Source organism: Numida meleagris, chromosome 1 (genome assembly GCF_002078875.1).
Source record: "Numida meleagris isolate 19003 breed g44 Domestic line chromosome 1, NumMel1.0, whole genome shotgun sequence".
In the NCBI taxonomy this organism is placed as follows: Eukaryota; Metazoa; Chordata; class Aves; order Galliformes; family Numididae; genus Numida; species Numida meleagris.
This window is the reverse complement of record NC_034409.1, coordinates 45,434,983-45,448,732: the sequence shown is the minus strand read 5'-3', so window position 1 is coordinate 45,448,732 and position 13,750 is coordinate 45,434,983. Positions and strand designations below refer to the sequence as shown.

Below are 13,750 nucleotides of genomic sequence, written 5' to 3'. Positions count from 1 at the left end.
AGGATGGCAGAATGTATCAGCATGCTGGTCACCCTAGTGAGCAGCCTTGTTCACAAAGTGGGCTTTGTTTGTCTACAAACAAGGTGAGGTGGAGCAGCTAAAGCATCCAATGCCACACTGCTCTGTGCTGCTGAGTGTTGCCTTTTTGGCATCATTGATTCTGTAGCTGAAGCCTGAGTGCATGTAATGTGAACTACTAAGCCACAGTCTACAGCTGGCAGCTGGAGCAAAATCTTACGACATGTGGATTTGGAACATATGGGATCTAACAGGAGCTGATCACTGGATTCTTAAAATCCCTGCTTTTTCTTACTGAGGAAAAATGTCTATTTTACTGAGAAGCAGGAAGCCCTGGACAGTTTATTTTGTATTAAATTGAAAACTCAAGCTATTTCTACTTAATTGTGCCCTTTTCCTGTGCTTTGCAATTACTTATGAGAAATACCCATGGCTACTTTTTAACTTGCTGCAAAAACTATTAAAAATCTTACTGAGGCTTGGAAGTTTACTATTAATACTAAAGCAGCCTGGTTTACAGCTCTACCAACACAATGTACATCCTGATCTGCCCTGGCTTCTGACATTCGGGGAAATGATTAACTTGTGAACTTGTATGGTTTTCCTCATGAATGAATTCTGCAAGAGATACATGTGTAAGTAAAGCTTCAGTGCGTAGTCAAGGCAAATGCGCAAACCTTTGAAAGCACCACTGTGTTCTCCAAAATATTTACAGGTTAGGTAAATAAAATAATGAAAAATAGTGTTGGGACTTGGCGCAGTACATAACCCCCAGTTATGAAATAATTAAGCAATGAGACACAGTGACCGTTTGAACATGCTAATTGGTACACTCAGCAGTGCTGATGTGATGACTGTCCTCCTGATCAATGTACCCGAGCTAAAAGCGTGTGCTGTGCCTGTCATCAAAGGCACAGAAGATCTAGAGCTGCGTTTCACAGGGGAAATAGGGAGGCACTGAGGTTCTCAGCAGCTGTTCCTATAACAACATAAAGCCTGGCTTATTGCAAGTCAAGTTTTAACGGACATTGTTTTTCTACAAAGCATCGTCTTGCTTTATTTCTACTACTGTCGTACCTTTTGTATATGAGGGGCGATAACTACAGCTTTGCTAGTTTTTACTGCTTGGACAATGAAGTGCTTGATAATCATGTGGCAGTTGCTGTGAAATCTTTAAAAGCTTGAACTTGAGGCTAGGCTGTAGGAAGTCTAAAGAGAGCAGAAGGTGCAGTAGGACAGGGCAAGTTGAGTAAAAACCTAAAAGCTGAAATAATCTGAGACCGTTAACATTTTGAGGTTTTTGTAAAGCCTTTCCATAATTCATTGTTGCTTTTAGACTAGCCTACAGTTGTTACACTGTAAACAGGATTGGTGTGCTACTTAGCAGTCTTGGGAGCCAAAGAATGCGTCTGGGTGTGGGGACAAGTGCTTCCTACAGTGACTAGAGGTTCTCCAGGCCTGACCTCATGGCATGGCTGAAGTATCTGAGTAAACAGGCACTGCGGTATTCTGATTGTATCTTTATTATATGGGTCAAGATAAGTTGCTTTCATTTCATGCTGTCTCTTTGTACTTTTGTTCAGTTCAGGCCTGACTGATATGAATAATGGACTAAAGCTTTCTCCGCTGGTTGCACTTCTTTATGTGGCTAATGCTACCTCAGACTGAGGTAATACTGGCACTTCTGCAGTGAGAGGACAGGGGCGGAGATTGATTCTGCTTCATTTGCACCTATCAGTTAAATGTCTTTGCATGGCAGATACCTCACATCCTTTTTCATGATGTTAACTCTGCAATGAAGATGTGGAATCTCTGCCGTGAATGAGGGAGGAAATGTCTCCAAGGCTGTCCTACTGAAGCTTGAGTTAACAAATACACACTGTAAGGATCTGATACTGTTTCTGCACTTCTCCTAAGCAGAATCATGGCACTCTATACCCACATTTTGATGGTTGATATAATGAACGAAGTGTAAGAAATTGATGTGTTATATTTCTAGCAATCTTCTGGCCCTGGTCTTGTACAAGGAAGACTGGCTTTTTTTCATTTGTATTCAAATTGTTACGCCTTGAGTTCATCCTAGTGCCTTAATTCAATCCAGTAAACTCTAGCTTGGTATACTGGTAGTTTCTGAACTAGCAGCATTGTGCTAAAAGTGTGGGGTCACTCACTTAGAGGCAACCGCTGCAGTAGTAATGGGCAGTCTCTACAGGCAGGAGAGCCAAACTATGATGTTTCTGGGTGTTTTTCTTTCCACTGACTGGTAGCGTGAGAGATACCTGGCAAAATCCCAACAGGGAGAGCTTATAGCCTCTTTTCACTTACCATATTCCTCCTTTTGTATGTAAGATTGAATAAGGAGGATCCAGTTTCTGACTCTGCCCTGCTTTTCCCTTGGTGGGGTGAAAGCAATAAGCAGTAGCTGCCTAAATGGACAGTGTTCCCTAATGTCATCCTGTAAATGAGTCTAACTCAAACCACAAAAGGAAACAAAGATAAGCTACCTGAAAAAAGTGATCAATATTTACTTCTATACATATACCTATACAGATGTTTCCCTGTTTGCTGATTCATAAAAATGCTATTCTACAGCCACAGAGATCTCATGCAATACCCTAAATGTGTTAACCAAGCAGGCAGTAGTTTGCTAGCTGAGCCTGATGTCCCATGCCAATCAGTAGGGGTTGGCTGCTAACCTGTCATTTGCAGTGTTCCTTAGCAATAGTACTGAAGGTCATCATTTTGTGCAAACGTGAGTGTTGGCAGAAAGACAAAATAATATGAAGAGCTGGCCTTGGCAGACTGAGATGAGCTTGCAAAAAGCCTTTTTATAAGATCTTTCTAATGTACGTGGTCTCCGTCATTAGTGGGGTATTCTGAATGAACATTCTGATGAGGGTCTGGAAGAAAATGATCTGCAGTGGGCTCTTTAAGTGTATCACAGAGCCCATAGGGAGCCAGCTGTGTGTGAATGTCCAGAAACTGCTGCCAAGGTTTAGTTAGCCTAATCTAATAAAAAGGAGCATTAGGTCAAACACTTGTGTTGCAGCGCTGTAGAGGAAATACAAAGACTTTATGCAAGATGTTTTATGCATGGTAGATTTTTTTTAAATAGAATTTAAAACAATTCAAAAATTTCCAATAAATATTGTAAGAAAATGCAGCTCATAATTAAAAAAAAAAAACCAAAACAAAACAAAAAAAACCCACATTCCTTCACAGTGGTAGGAGACCTTCTAGGCATGTGATGAGGCTTAACTTCAGATTCTAGTACTTCATGATGGTCTTGATTTAGAAACTGGTTTTCAGCAATACAGAATGCTTGCTGACTGTGGCATAACATGATGACATAGATTGTCCCTTCACACTTGGCTCCTGTTGCTGCAGATGCATCTTGTTCCACTCGATAGTGAGTGGATGAATTTGCACCAGAAGAAATGATTCACTGAATAAATTATTTCGTGCTCAAACTCCTTCACCATATAGATTCTATGCTGGCTTTTATGTCAGTAAGTTAAGTCATATGACGATAAGCAGGCTTAAAGAATAGATACTTCACAATTGACAGTGTTATGTTTAAATGGGCTGCATGTAATGGTTGCGGCCAGGGAAGGTGCAGCAAAAAGCCTGTCAGTAAATAAACTTTATTAATAGAAATCTTATCACAGATGTCAACATATAAAAGCAAATGTGGCATTAAAATGCATGTGTTAATTTGCAAGGATTAAGTAAAACTTTTTATAGTTCAAACAGTATCAAATTTTGAGGAGGAGCAACAGCTAATAATGTTGCTTAGCTGTCATTTCCAACCATTTAATATATGTTTCTGAAACAAAATGATTTCCATGCTTGGTGCACAGACTGACTTTGATCCATGAATGCCACATGCAACCACCTGCCCTGTGCAGAATTATCTCCATGCACCATGATGATTTCAGCTTGATAGGTCTCCTCTAAATATGCAGCACTCCCACCAATGCCATTGGCAGTTCCATATGTGGAGAACAAGGTTGGGCAGTGAGCTATGTGGGAGACCTGCTGTAGTTTTCTTTGAGTCTGAGCTGGCCATTTAACCACTGAACCTTCACTGGCTTGTGTCAAAGTGGGTTATGTCCCTGAATTCAGCAGAGTGGGAAGCCTCTGTGTTTGTGCCTATGCTGTGCGTGAGTGGGCTGGGCTACTGGGAAACATGAAGCTGGTTTGACCCCTCACCCATTTCTATGGAGCCACTAGACAGCTCTTTGCAAGTGCGTGTGTGTCTCTTAAGCTGCCTAAAAACCCAATTGTCTGCTTCTGCAGTGGGTGATATCTGAACTTGCTGAAGAAGTGCTTAGCAGCTGTATTGTACGGAGGGCAGATGGGATAAATGTTGATGGCCAGCATGATCCACCATGCCCATATGGTCTGTACATGTGTACACTTGGACCTTTGTTAAAGGGAATGTAGATGTGAGTTTTCTTTATCCAGTTTTTCCCTTTATCTATCTCATATTTGAAAGTTAAGCATGGTTTTGAGGTCAAAATATTGAATGGGTGTAATGTTTGTACTGCTATTCCTCATCTTCAAAATTGGATGAAATAGGACATTGCTGTTATTTCACTCTTAATGACAGTTCTGCAGAATATTAAAATTCAACACTGAAGTACTTGAGTATTACAGTGACTACAGGGGTCATAAATGTATCATACCCTATTGTGTTGTAGTTTTGCTTCTTGTTTCTATTAGCAACATTCAGCTAAGCATCTCAAGGCTCTTTACAAGTATCTGTGAATTAAACCTATGAGGTAAGAGATGCTGATCATCCTTGTATACCAGTAAGGAAATACAGAGGTTAAACCACTTGATCAAGGTCACAACAAATCTGTATCCACGCCAGAAATAAATGCCAGCTCTGTCATCTGTGCTTTAGCCACCAGGTTGGTGTTCTCTATTGGAAAGGCTGCACAGAGCTGAGAGGAAAACCTTGTACAAAGTCTACTGACTACTTCATTTAGAATGTACGTTCCAGCTCAGATTGCCTCACTGAAGTGACCTTATATTTTTATCTGTTTGTCCATCTAAACTTTGCCCTTGTGGAAACATTACTATCTTCAGTCAAAGCAGGAATAATGTGATTTTGACAAGACTTTTTTGCAAATTTCTGGCAAAGCAAAACTGAAGCTGGTTCTAAAAAAGTATGACCACCTTTGTATGTACCATGGCTAATCCTTGCATGTCAGTTGAATAAACAGATCCAGTACATTCCTGGTTCATTTCAGTGGCTGCATGAACCAAAGAAAACAAATGTATTTATGGGAAGAACAACTAGGAATTTTCTCTGGAGTTGCCACAGAGGTAATTCATTGTGTGATGAATATTATTTTATTTAGACCACAAGAAAAGGAAAACCGGTAGATTCTTTATTTTTTTTTTTTTTTTTGGTATCCAGTCTCCATTCTTCCTTCTGTGCTTCATGTTTATAAGCACTGGAATATTGTGAATGGAGTATGAGAGTAGAAAAGGCTCACCTTTTCAACTCCATCATCCCACTGGGTGCTTTTTCTAGAGTGAATGAATAGGAAACATGACCTATTAGACCATATATTCTCTAATAGAAAGTTTTGTGGTCTGAGTTAGATGGTATGAAGTGGTTTCTTGCTTCCTGACTTGCTTGGAATGTTGATGTTTTGACCTAAGGCATGCTTCTTTTCTTTCTTCTAGGTACTGTAACTTAGGACATGGATATCAGTCTGATTTTTTTTTAAGCTATATCCTTACAGTCACACTTTTTTTTTTTTTTTCCCCCATCTGGTTGCATCTGAGAATTTTAAACTAGGAGGAAAGGTTTGCTGCTGCTTTCTCAAGATCATTGGCTGTGGCTGTGTTACAGTTCTGCTGAAGTACAAGTCAGTAAGTTAGTGAGGAAAAGTCTTGTGAGAGCAGAGGATCATGCTTGCAATGTTTTCAGATTTGATTAAAAAGTTCACAGAAATGCCCAGCAGAAAGGAGACTTATTGGACCAGATTTATTGCTTAAAAGAGACGAAGCTGGGATGGGATAAGGACAGGAATGGGGAGAATCAACAGTGCTGCCCTGAAAGATAAGCACTTCTGAAACTGTATAGTTATGTATATCCCAGAAATTTTCTCAGCTTTTGAGAAGAGCCCTTTAAATGAGTATTAAAATCAGTGAAACACTGGAAGGATAAAGTGTAAGTGTCATGTAAGGTCTGATAATTGATCTGCATTTTGGTCCCTGTGTTGAGTGACATCTGTACCTCAGCTGCTGCTGCTCCTTCTGAGCTTGGCTGGCAGAGATGGAGGTGACTGGGGATCTTGCACAGTGTTAGTGTGCGGTGTTACTTCCCAAACTGTTTATTAAACTTTTTACTAGCCTTTATCTGCAATTTTTTAAGCAGTCAGACCTGCTTGAGAATTTTTATATAGCCAGACCACTCAGTATTACCATGCTCAGCTTGTATTACAAAGGATCACTTGAAAGTACGCTCTCTCTTTTAGGTGGGTACCGCACCATGTTTATCAGCTGATTTAGTTTAGCAGTGAATCCGGGTATATTTATACTTTGCAGCTCAAATAAAAAGTAATGAGAGAAATGTAGTAATAGAACTTAGATGAGGCTTTGACTCACTACTTGCCAATCCCAGGTCATGACTTTTGTCCTTTTAAAAAAAAATTATGGGTCTTCACAGTTGGGGCAATAAAAGTCTAAGTGGGAGTACTTCAAATAAATGAAATTACTGTTTTGGTATTAAAATAATATAGTGATCTTTAAATGCATTGGATTTTTAAAGAGAAGATAGCTACTTTATTTCTGTGGTTTAGAGATGCCACAATCCATTGAAAAGAGATCTAAAGGGAAGCTTGCCTTTAGGTCTTTTACCTGCTGTTCTACTGCTTTTAAAGGAGGAAAATTCTTTCTGCCATGGTGTCAGCACATGCAGCTCAGTGGAAGCTGGGCAGTTCAGGAATGCTAAGTGGAGGCACTTGGTTCTGCTGAACTTGCTTGGTTCGTGATCCACAGAGTGCCTGGTTTCACCCTGGGAATGGAAGTTTCCAGTGTTTCCTAAACTAGCCTGAAATTTCTCCAAACGTTGGGCAAGGTTTAAGGGTGAAATAAAAAGAATCGAAGGAGCTCTTAGTTGCATTTGGAAACAGAAAAATGCACGACAAAGGCAGGACGCTAACAGTTAACTACATGTCAGTCAGGCTATGATCTTCTCTGTCTAGCCAGCCCACAGAGTTTGTAAGTCTAGAGGAGAGAGAGGTTTCACAGAATGTACAGCTGGAGTCCTGGTAGCTGGTCTTTAGGCATTCTCCTAAATGTCAGCTGAGTAGCCACCCAAATTCAGCTGGCAGAAGCTTCCCTTTCTGAACTAACGTAGTCACAGAAAATCCTCGTCAGGATAAATGCTCCCCTATTATTTTTCTGCAGTCTTGACGATCAACCTAATCATGGTAGTAAACTTAGCCCATATTTCATAAATAGCAGGGTATCACAACGTAGTATTCTGTCAGTCTCTTTCTCAGCTAAGAAACAATCAAATGTGAGGAAGCAGTCACAAGTTGTGTCAGGGAGGTTTAGATCGGACATTGTGAAGAAATTCTTCACAGAGAAGGTGGTCAAGCATTGGAATGGGCTTCCCAGGGGTGTGGTAGAATCTCTGTTGCTGAAAGTATTTAAGGGATTTGGTTTAGCAATGAGTTGGTTGGACCTGACAATCCTGACGGTGTTTTCCAACCTTAATAATTTTATGATTCTATGATAGTTGAAAGTGTTTTTCTGAAATGTACCCCTGAAGCCAAATATCTCTTGAGCAAGTGAAGGGGCTGGCTTGTTGCTAAATGGAGTCCTTCCTTTTATCTGCTGCTCAGATTTGCTATTTTCTGGAATGATTTATGAAACATATTGTGAATTATCACAGCTTCTTTAGGGCAAAATTTTTATACTGTATCTGTAGAGAGTAGTTGTGAAACTCTAGTGATAATAAGGAACACAAGCTTACCTCAACATTATGTAGAGACTAAACCTTGAAAGTAGGAAGACAAACTTTGAGAACTGTGATTTTGGAATATATCACAGAATCTTAGCTGCTCACCAACTGTAATGTTTTTTCTGTTCTGGTAGAGCAGAGAGTGCAGTGGATTAATATAAACTTACTATAAGATGAATGCACCAGATTCTTATCTTCCTCAGTCTGGTAACACCTCCACACATAATCTTCATTTAAATGAAGATGGTAGACTTGCCTGAAGCAAAATACTGCTCAGGCTACATGTGGCCTTTAGAGAGAAACAAGCTGAAGAAATTCTACACTCAGGCTGTCATTCACTCAGTTGTTGACACAACTGTTTGGGGATTGTGAACTGAGTCAGGGAACCAGATAAGGTTAAAAATAATGCAAACAAAAAGCAGGCAGGAGGAGGCACCGCTTTACTTCTGGGGAAGGGGGAGGTCTTGCACTTCTTCCCTAATCTGAGCTCTGCTTTGCTCATTCATTGGACAATGGCTTCAGTTTTTGTCAGTCCCTTCTGAGAGCTGATATATATCCCTAAACAGTACAGCTGAAAACTATCTAACCCTATCTCTCCCCCCTGCCATTTTGACACAGTGAAATAGCTCAAGGGAGAGTCTGGTGGGTAGCAGAGCTCATAGGAGATAAACAGCAGAAGCATGACCTCCTACTTGTAACTTCAGGGACCTATTAGTTTAGCTTAGTGCACCTCTGGGAGCCCTGTGCAAATAGTTGTGTCACTGCATGTAGGGTGGGAGAGAGCTTCAGTGCTGAGCAAAACAAGCAACTGTCAAAATTCCACTGTATCATGAAACAGATGTTACCAAGAGACAGAAAAGCAACTTTTTTTCTTCGCGTATCAGTGTATAAATCAGGAGATAAGTGTTTGCAGAAGACTTACAGAAATCTGATGCGCCATAGTTGGAACTAGTTGTAGGACTTCAATCTGGTAGTCAAGGACAATCTAATGAAGCTCACTACCACCTCCGACATTATCACAGCCCATTTATGATCAGTATTTGTACTGGTGGTTTAATTAAGAAGCTAAAGACTGCACATGTCTCAGGGAGACATTCAGCTTGTTTTGTGGGTAGAAGACTCTCTTCCTGGTGGTGCTGAAGGCCAAGCTAGAGTGAAGGCATTATTCCTAATAAGATCAGTGTACAAGCTGCAGTTTAAAACCAAGGTGGTTTATTAAAACAGTATGGTTTGTGGGAATTTCAGTCTTTCATCTTACATCGGGTCTGATCAGCCTCTGATATTCATGGAGAGATCTATACCAGTTTGCTGATGTGGGCTTGAAACTATGCCCCAGACATACTGATTGCTCAAGTTCTTTATTTCTTACTTTATTAAAAGCATTGCTCATCTTACTCCTAATTGCCCTTCTATAGCCCAGCAGGTAATGCTGCTCTATGGCGGTTGATCACATTCTCTTTTTTCTTTTGAACTGACAGGATTCTGTTATGGTGCACGACTTCAATTAAATATAGGGGGAAAAAAAGTGCTGTGCTGATGAGATTTTAAATACCCAAGTAAAACAAACTTGAGATGACACCTGGAAAGATTCCAAGTGAAAACTGTCCTGGAAGGGTATATCCTGATAACAAAATTACCTAGGGCAAGGCTTGTCAGTTACTGCCAACTGAGAAGAGGTGGTTTCAAAAAACAAATTGAATTCTGCTGTAGGAAGGAAATGATGCCAGTGCATTCTGTGAGAGACTGAGCATGTGATGAGGCTGAGGGCACCCTCAAAGATGCGCTCCTCGGTGAGGCTGTAATGGGTCACTGAGGACAGACGAATTTAAAAAGTCATAATTAATATTTGGTGCCTGTGATGTGTCTCGCAGCAATGGAACATTCAAATACTTTGTAGTGCTATCGTTGTTAATTATAGGTCCCTTCAATCGTTAACATCTGATAGATCACTGAATCTACATCTCCTGGCAATTTCAAGGTATCTTGTTTACCTCAGTATTTTCCATCTAGTCTAATTTAAAACTTCCAGTTAACACAACAGCTGGGACCAGCAGCATGCTAATTAGTGAACTTCCTGTAGTGTCAGAGGAAAGAAACCAATACTTGTTGGGAGGATTTGAAATTTCGGTGAGCTGAGTATGGATGAGTGCAGCCTCCCCATTTTCTGCCTCAAGTATGCCAGCCTTGTGCTCTTGTGTAATGATTTAAATACAATTTTGTTGCACAGCTAAAGAAGTAGCTCAGAATAAGTCTTTCTCAGAAAGGAAGTAAAAATGCAGCCTCAAATTGAAAGTTCTTAAAACTTTCAATTTTATTTTTTGTTCAGTTTTTATCTTTAAAAATTCACTGTAGTTTATTAGGCACCAAAGGGACTTTTCTACTAAACAACGTTATTCTATTAGCTCTAGCGAGGAGCAAAAGCAGGTCCTAAGTAATACATGAGCTGCCTTTTTGCAAATAGCACCACTGCATCCAAACCCCTCAGCATTGTAGATGTGCCACAAAACAATCCAAACCCCTTGGCAACACAGCTAGGAGGCTTTTCCATAAACTTTTTTTTCCCCAAAAAAGAGGACAAACAACTTTAAATTTATGGATGCTATTGACTGCAATGTTTCTGTTACCTTTTTATTTAACTGAAGAAGCTATGTGAAGCTTGGTTAGTAAAACTTTGCTTAAAATCTCACTAAATGGTATATTACTTCATTACAAGTACTCATTTTGGAATAGACACAAAAAATACACATGTGGTATTGTTTCCTTACTATGCCAAGATGTTTTTACTGTCTGCAAAAATCTATAACCACTAGCAGTGAAACTTTCTCCTTTTCTCTTTCAGATGTTATGTAAAAGAAAATGAAGATTTGTTATATGAGGCACATTATGGGAAGCATTCAGCCATGCTGTGAGACTCCTCCTTCCATTTCCAATGCACGTTTTGGCCATGATACTGTATTTACTTGGCATATAACCAGTTCACTGGAATTAGATTACATTTACTGTGGTATTTGGGAAGGATGCCAGTTTGTGGGGGTAAGTGTGTTATCCTCAGTTTTTTTGTATGTGGCAATTTGTAAGTTGTGAATGCGATGTTCTTCTTGGTGTTTAGAAAGTTGTCTTTGGTTGGGCGGCATTCCAGAAAAGGTCTGATGGGAGGAGGGTGCCATCTGAGTTTGTCACAGAACTCAGCAAGTTGGTTCCCGTTTTAAGACTGGGTGGCAATGCTACCTTTGTATCTTAGGAATGAAATATGGATAGTGGTATCTCTAAAGTTGCTTCTTCAAGATAACTTGTGAAGAGGGTAGATACCTTGTTGTCCTGAGATGTGCCTGTAGACTGAAGATGTTTAAGATGCAGGTGTTTAGGCTGATGATTAAATGGCTGGTGTCTATTAAATATTTGAGTGAAAAGTTAGACAGCTGTTTTTATTTTTCTGAGGGTTGAGGGAGGCTGTGATGATATTGTGTATGAGATGTTGGCACATAGGCTGCTATCATTATGTTAAGGAGTTGGAAATTTGAGACAGCATGAATATAAGTTTTATGTACCTGTAAGAATTATAAGTTTTTGAAAAGTGGACGCTAATTTGAAAGCTGCTTGGAAGAAAGGTGTTTAAAAAAAAAATTATATTCTTAAATAGTAATATATTGCATCTGCTTTTGCTGTTTGTAAAAAAAAAATTATATTCTTAAATAGTAATATATTGCATCTGCTTTTGCTGTTTGTTTGCTTTTGTGAAGGGGTTGGAGATTCATAGAAAGGAAGTTTAACTACAGAAGTGCTTGGAATGTATGTTTTGTTAACATTTTGCAAGGGCTTTATTTTGCATTGACCAAAGTACAAGTTCATGTTGATAATACATCATTATTTTTCCAGCTGCTTCCTACATGTTAACAAAGATATTTCTTTTACCAACACATCACTTGGATTATTATGTGCCTTAACCAAAATGTAAGATCTAATTTACATGGAAAATTACAGATCTTGGAGGTATTTAAATATGAAACCTCTTCAAGTATTTAGCTGTCAAGCTGTCCATTTGCCTATTGGAAAGTCAACAATAGCCACCACAGGACTGTATTAAAATAATCAAAATCTCCTCCTTAGACATACTGAGTCTCATAAACAAGCGGATTATGTATCTTGAAAAATGTCATTAGTGTTTATTCTTAACATGATTCTCAGATACTGAAAACACTGAGCATATTGTCTGTTGTGCATAAACATTTTTGCAATTAGTACTACAAACCAAGGACAAGAATGATCTTAACAAGGACTATTCAATTATTTCCACGCTATTCCATGAAAAGTTATCTGAATTAGCCTAGCATGCTAAAACAGTTTATTTTTCGCTTTACAAGAGATTTCCTGCATATTTGAAAGATCAACTGATAAGAATTTGGCAATCTGAGCTGGCACTGAGCAGCAGCCTGGAACCCCTCTGAAGGCACTTGTACTTGAGGCTTGTCTCTTGAAAATCTGCACTGAAGTTACTGTCCTTGTGCAGTGGATATGAAAGAGTAACAGTGATCTTAGCATTAGTCACAGTCACCTTCAGTCTATAGGCCTGTCTCTGCCCAGGAGTTTTGTGCTTGCAAGGAGTCAGAACCGTGAGACCAGGCACAAGCAGGTCCACTGAAACATGGTGATCACAGACCTTCTGTTTGTACCAACAGACACAAGGTAATTGACTAATTTTAGCAGATAGTGAACCACATTTTACTAAAGGCTAAGATTTTATTGGTTTTGTTGGCTTAGTTGATAAACTCTTGACTGTTGTGTTTGAACTTCTATTAATCCAGCTACGCTAGATTGCTCATCACTCTTTGAAAGGTAATCTCCCCAAGCCCCTAACTGTAAGCCACCCAAGTAACTTCTGTCTCACCCCAGCATCACCAACTCATCAGAAACAATCATCCCACAAAACCCATGTGTCACTGGTGGAACCAAATTGTGCCAGAACAATAAATGCAAAACTCATGCACACATTTCTACAACCACCACAGTAAATGCTCCCTTCTTTGAACAGTGGTATCTCCTGTCTTGTGTCTTTCTTCACACTGTCCTATCCTCATTTTTTTGGCTACATTCCCCAGCTAATCTGCTTGTTCCTATTACTCTTTGCTGTGTTATTATCAAATAGATTAACTTAACTGTGGGAAATTCAGAGATTTTTGCTGAAAAGCAGTTGCATTAAGTCTGCAACTTCTGTTTTGGATCTGTAGAAAGATTTGACTGCTTTTCTTGAGAGCAGCACTTACCTTAATAAAAGATCTCATCTCACCCCACAGCATTTCCTTCCCAGCAGGGACAACTTCCTTACTTTACTTGATTTGGATTAAGAATAATAAGTCGTTACAGATACCCAGTTTTCATGACAGCCCCGCAACAGCTGCGTTGGTACTACTGAGGGGATAAGAACTGCAGTGCAGGACAGCAATTGGTGGCTGGGAGAAAGGATGAGGACTTCTTAAGGCAATTGCTCCCTTTCATCCAGTTATACCTCTCAGTAGTACCTGGGTAGATTCGTTGGCACTTAACTCCTTTAAATACACATGCTTTAATTTTATAGTCAGGGCATGTCTGCAAAAGTCAGTGATCAAATTGCTTTGTATTGTCACTGTCAACGGTTTACGGGCGTTTGGCCCGGTTCCGTGACGAAGGGGACGGGGGATCCACGGGCCCACGCCCTGGGAAAAGGGAAAAGGGGAAAAGGGTAAGGAGATGGCCCTGAGAGCAAAG

At 39.8% G+C, this 13,750-nt stretch overlaps 1 long non-coding RNA gene across 4 annotated transcripts in view; it reads left to right on the top strand.

Annotated features, from left to right (window-relative positions):
- The window catches only part of LOC110392789, a 52,474-nt gene that overhangs the window by 30,845 nt on the left and 7,879 nt on the right, over positions 1 to 13,750 (top strand). For all 4 annotated transcript variants that reach the window (XR_002434661.1, XR_002434672.1, XR_002434631.1 and 1 more), the window contains one exon: positions 10,848 to 11,041. This is a non-coding gene — a long non-coding RNA (uncharacterized LOC110392789). The remainder of the gene's footprint in view (positions 1 to 10,847; positions 11,042 to 13,750) is intronic.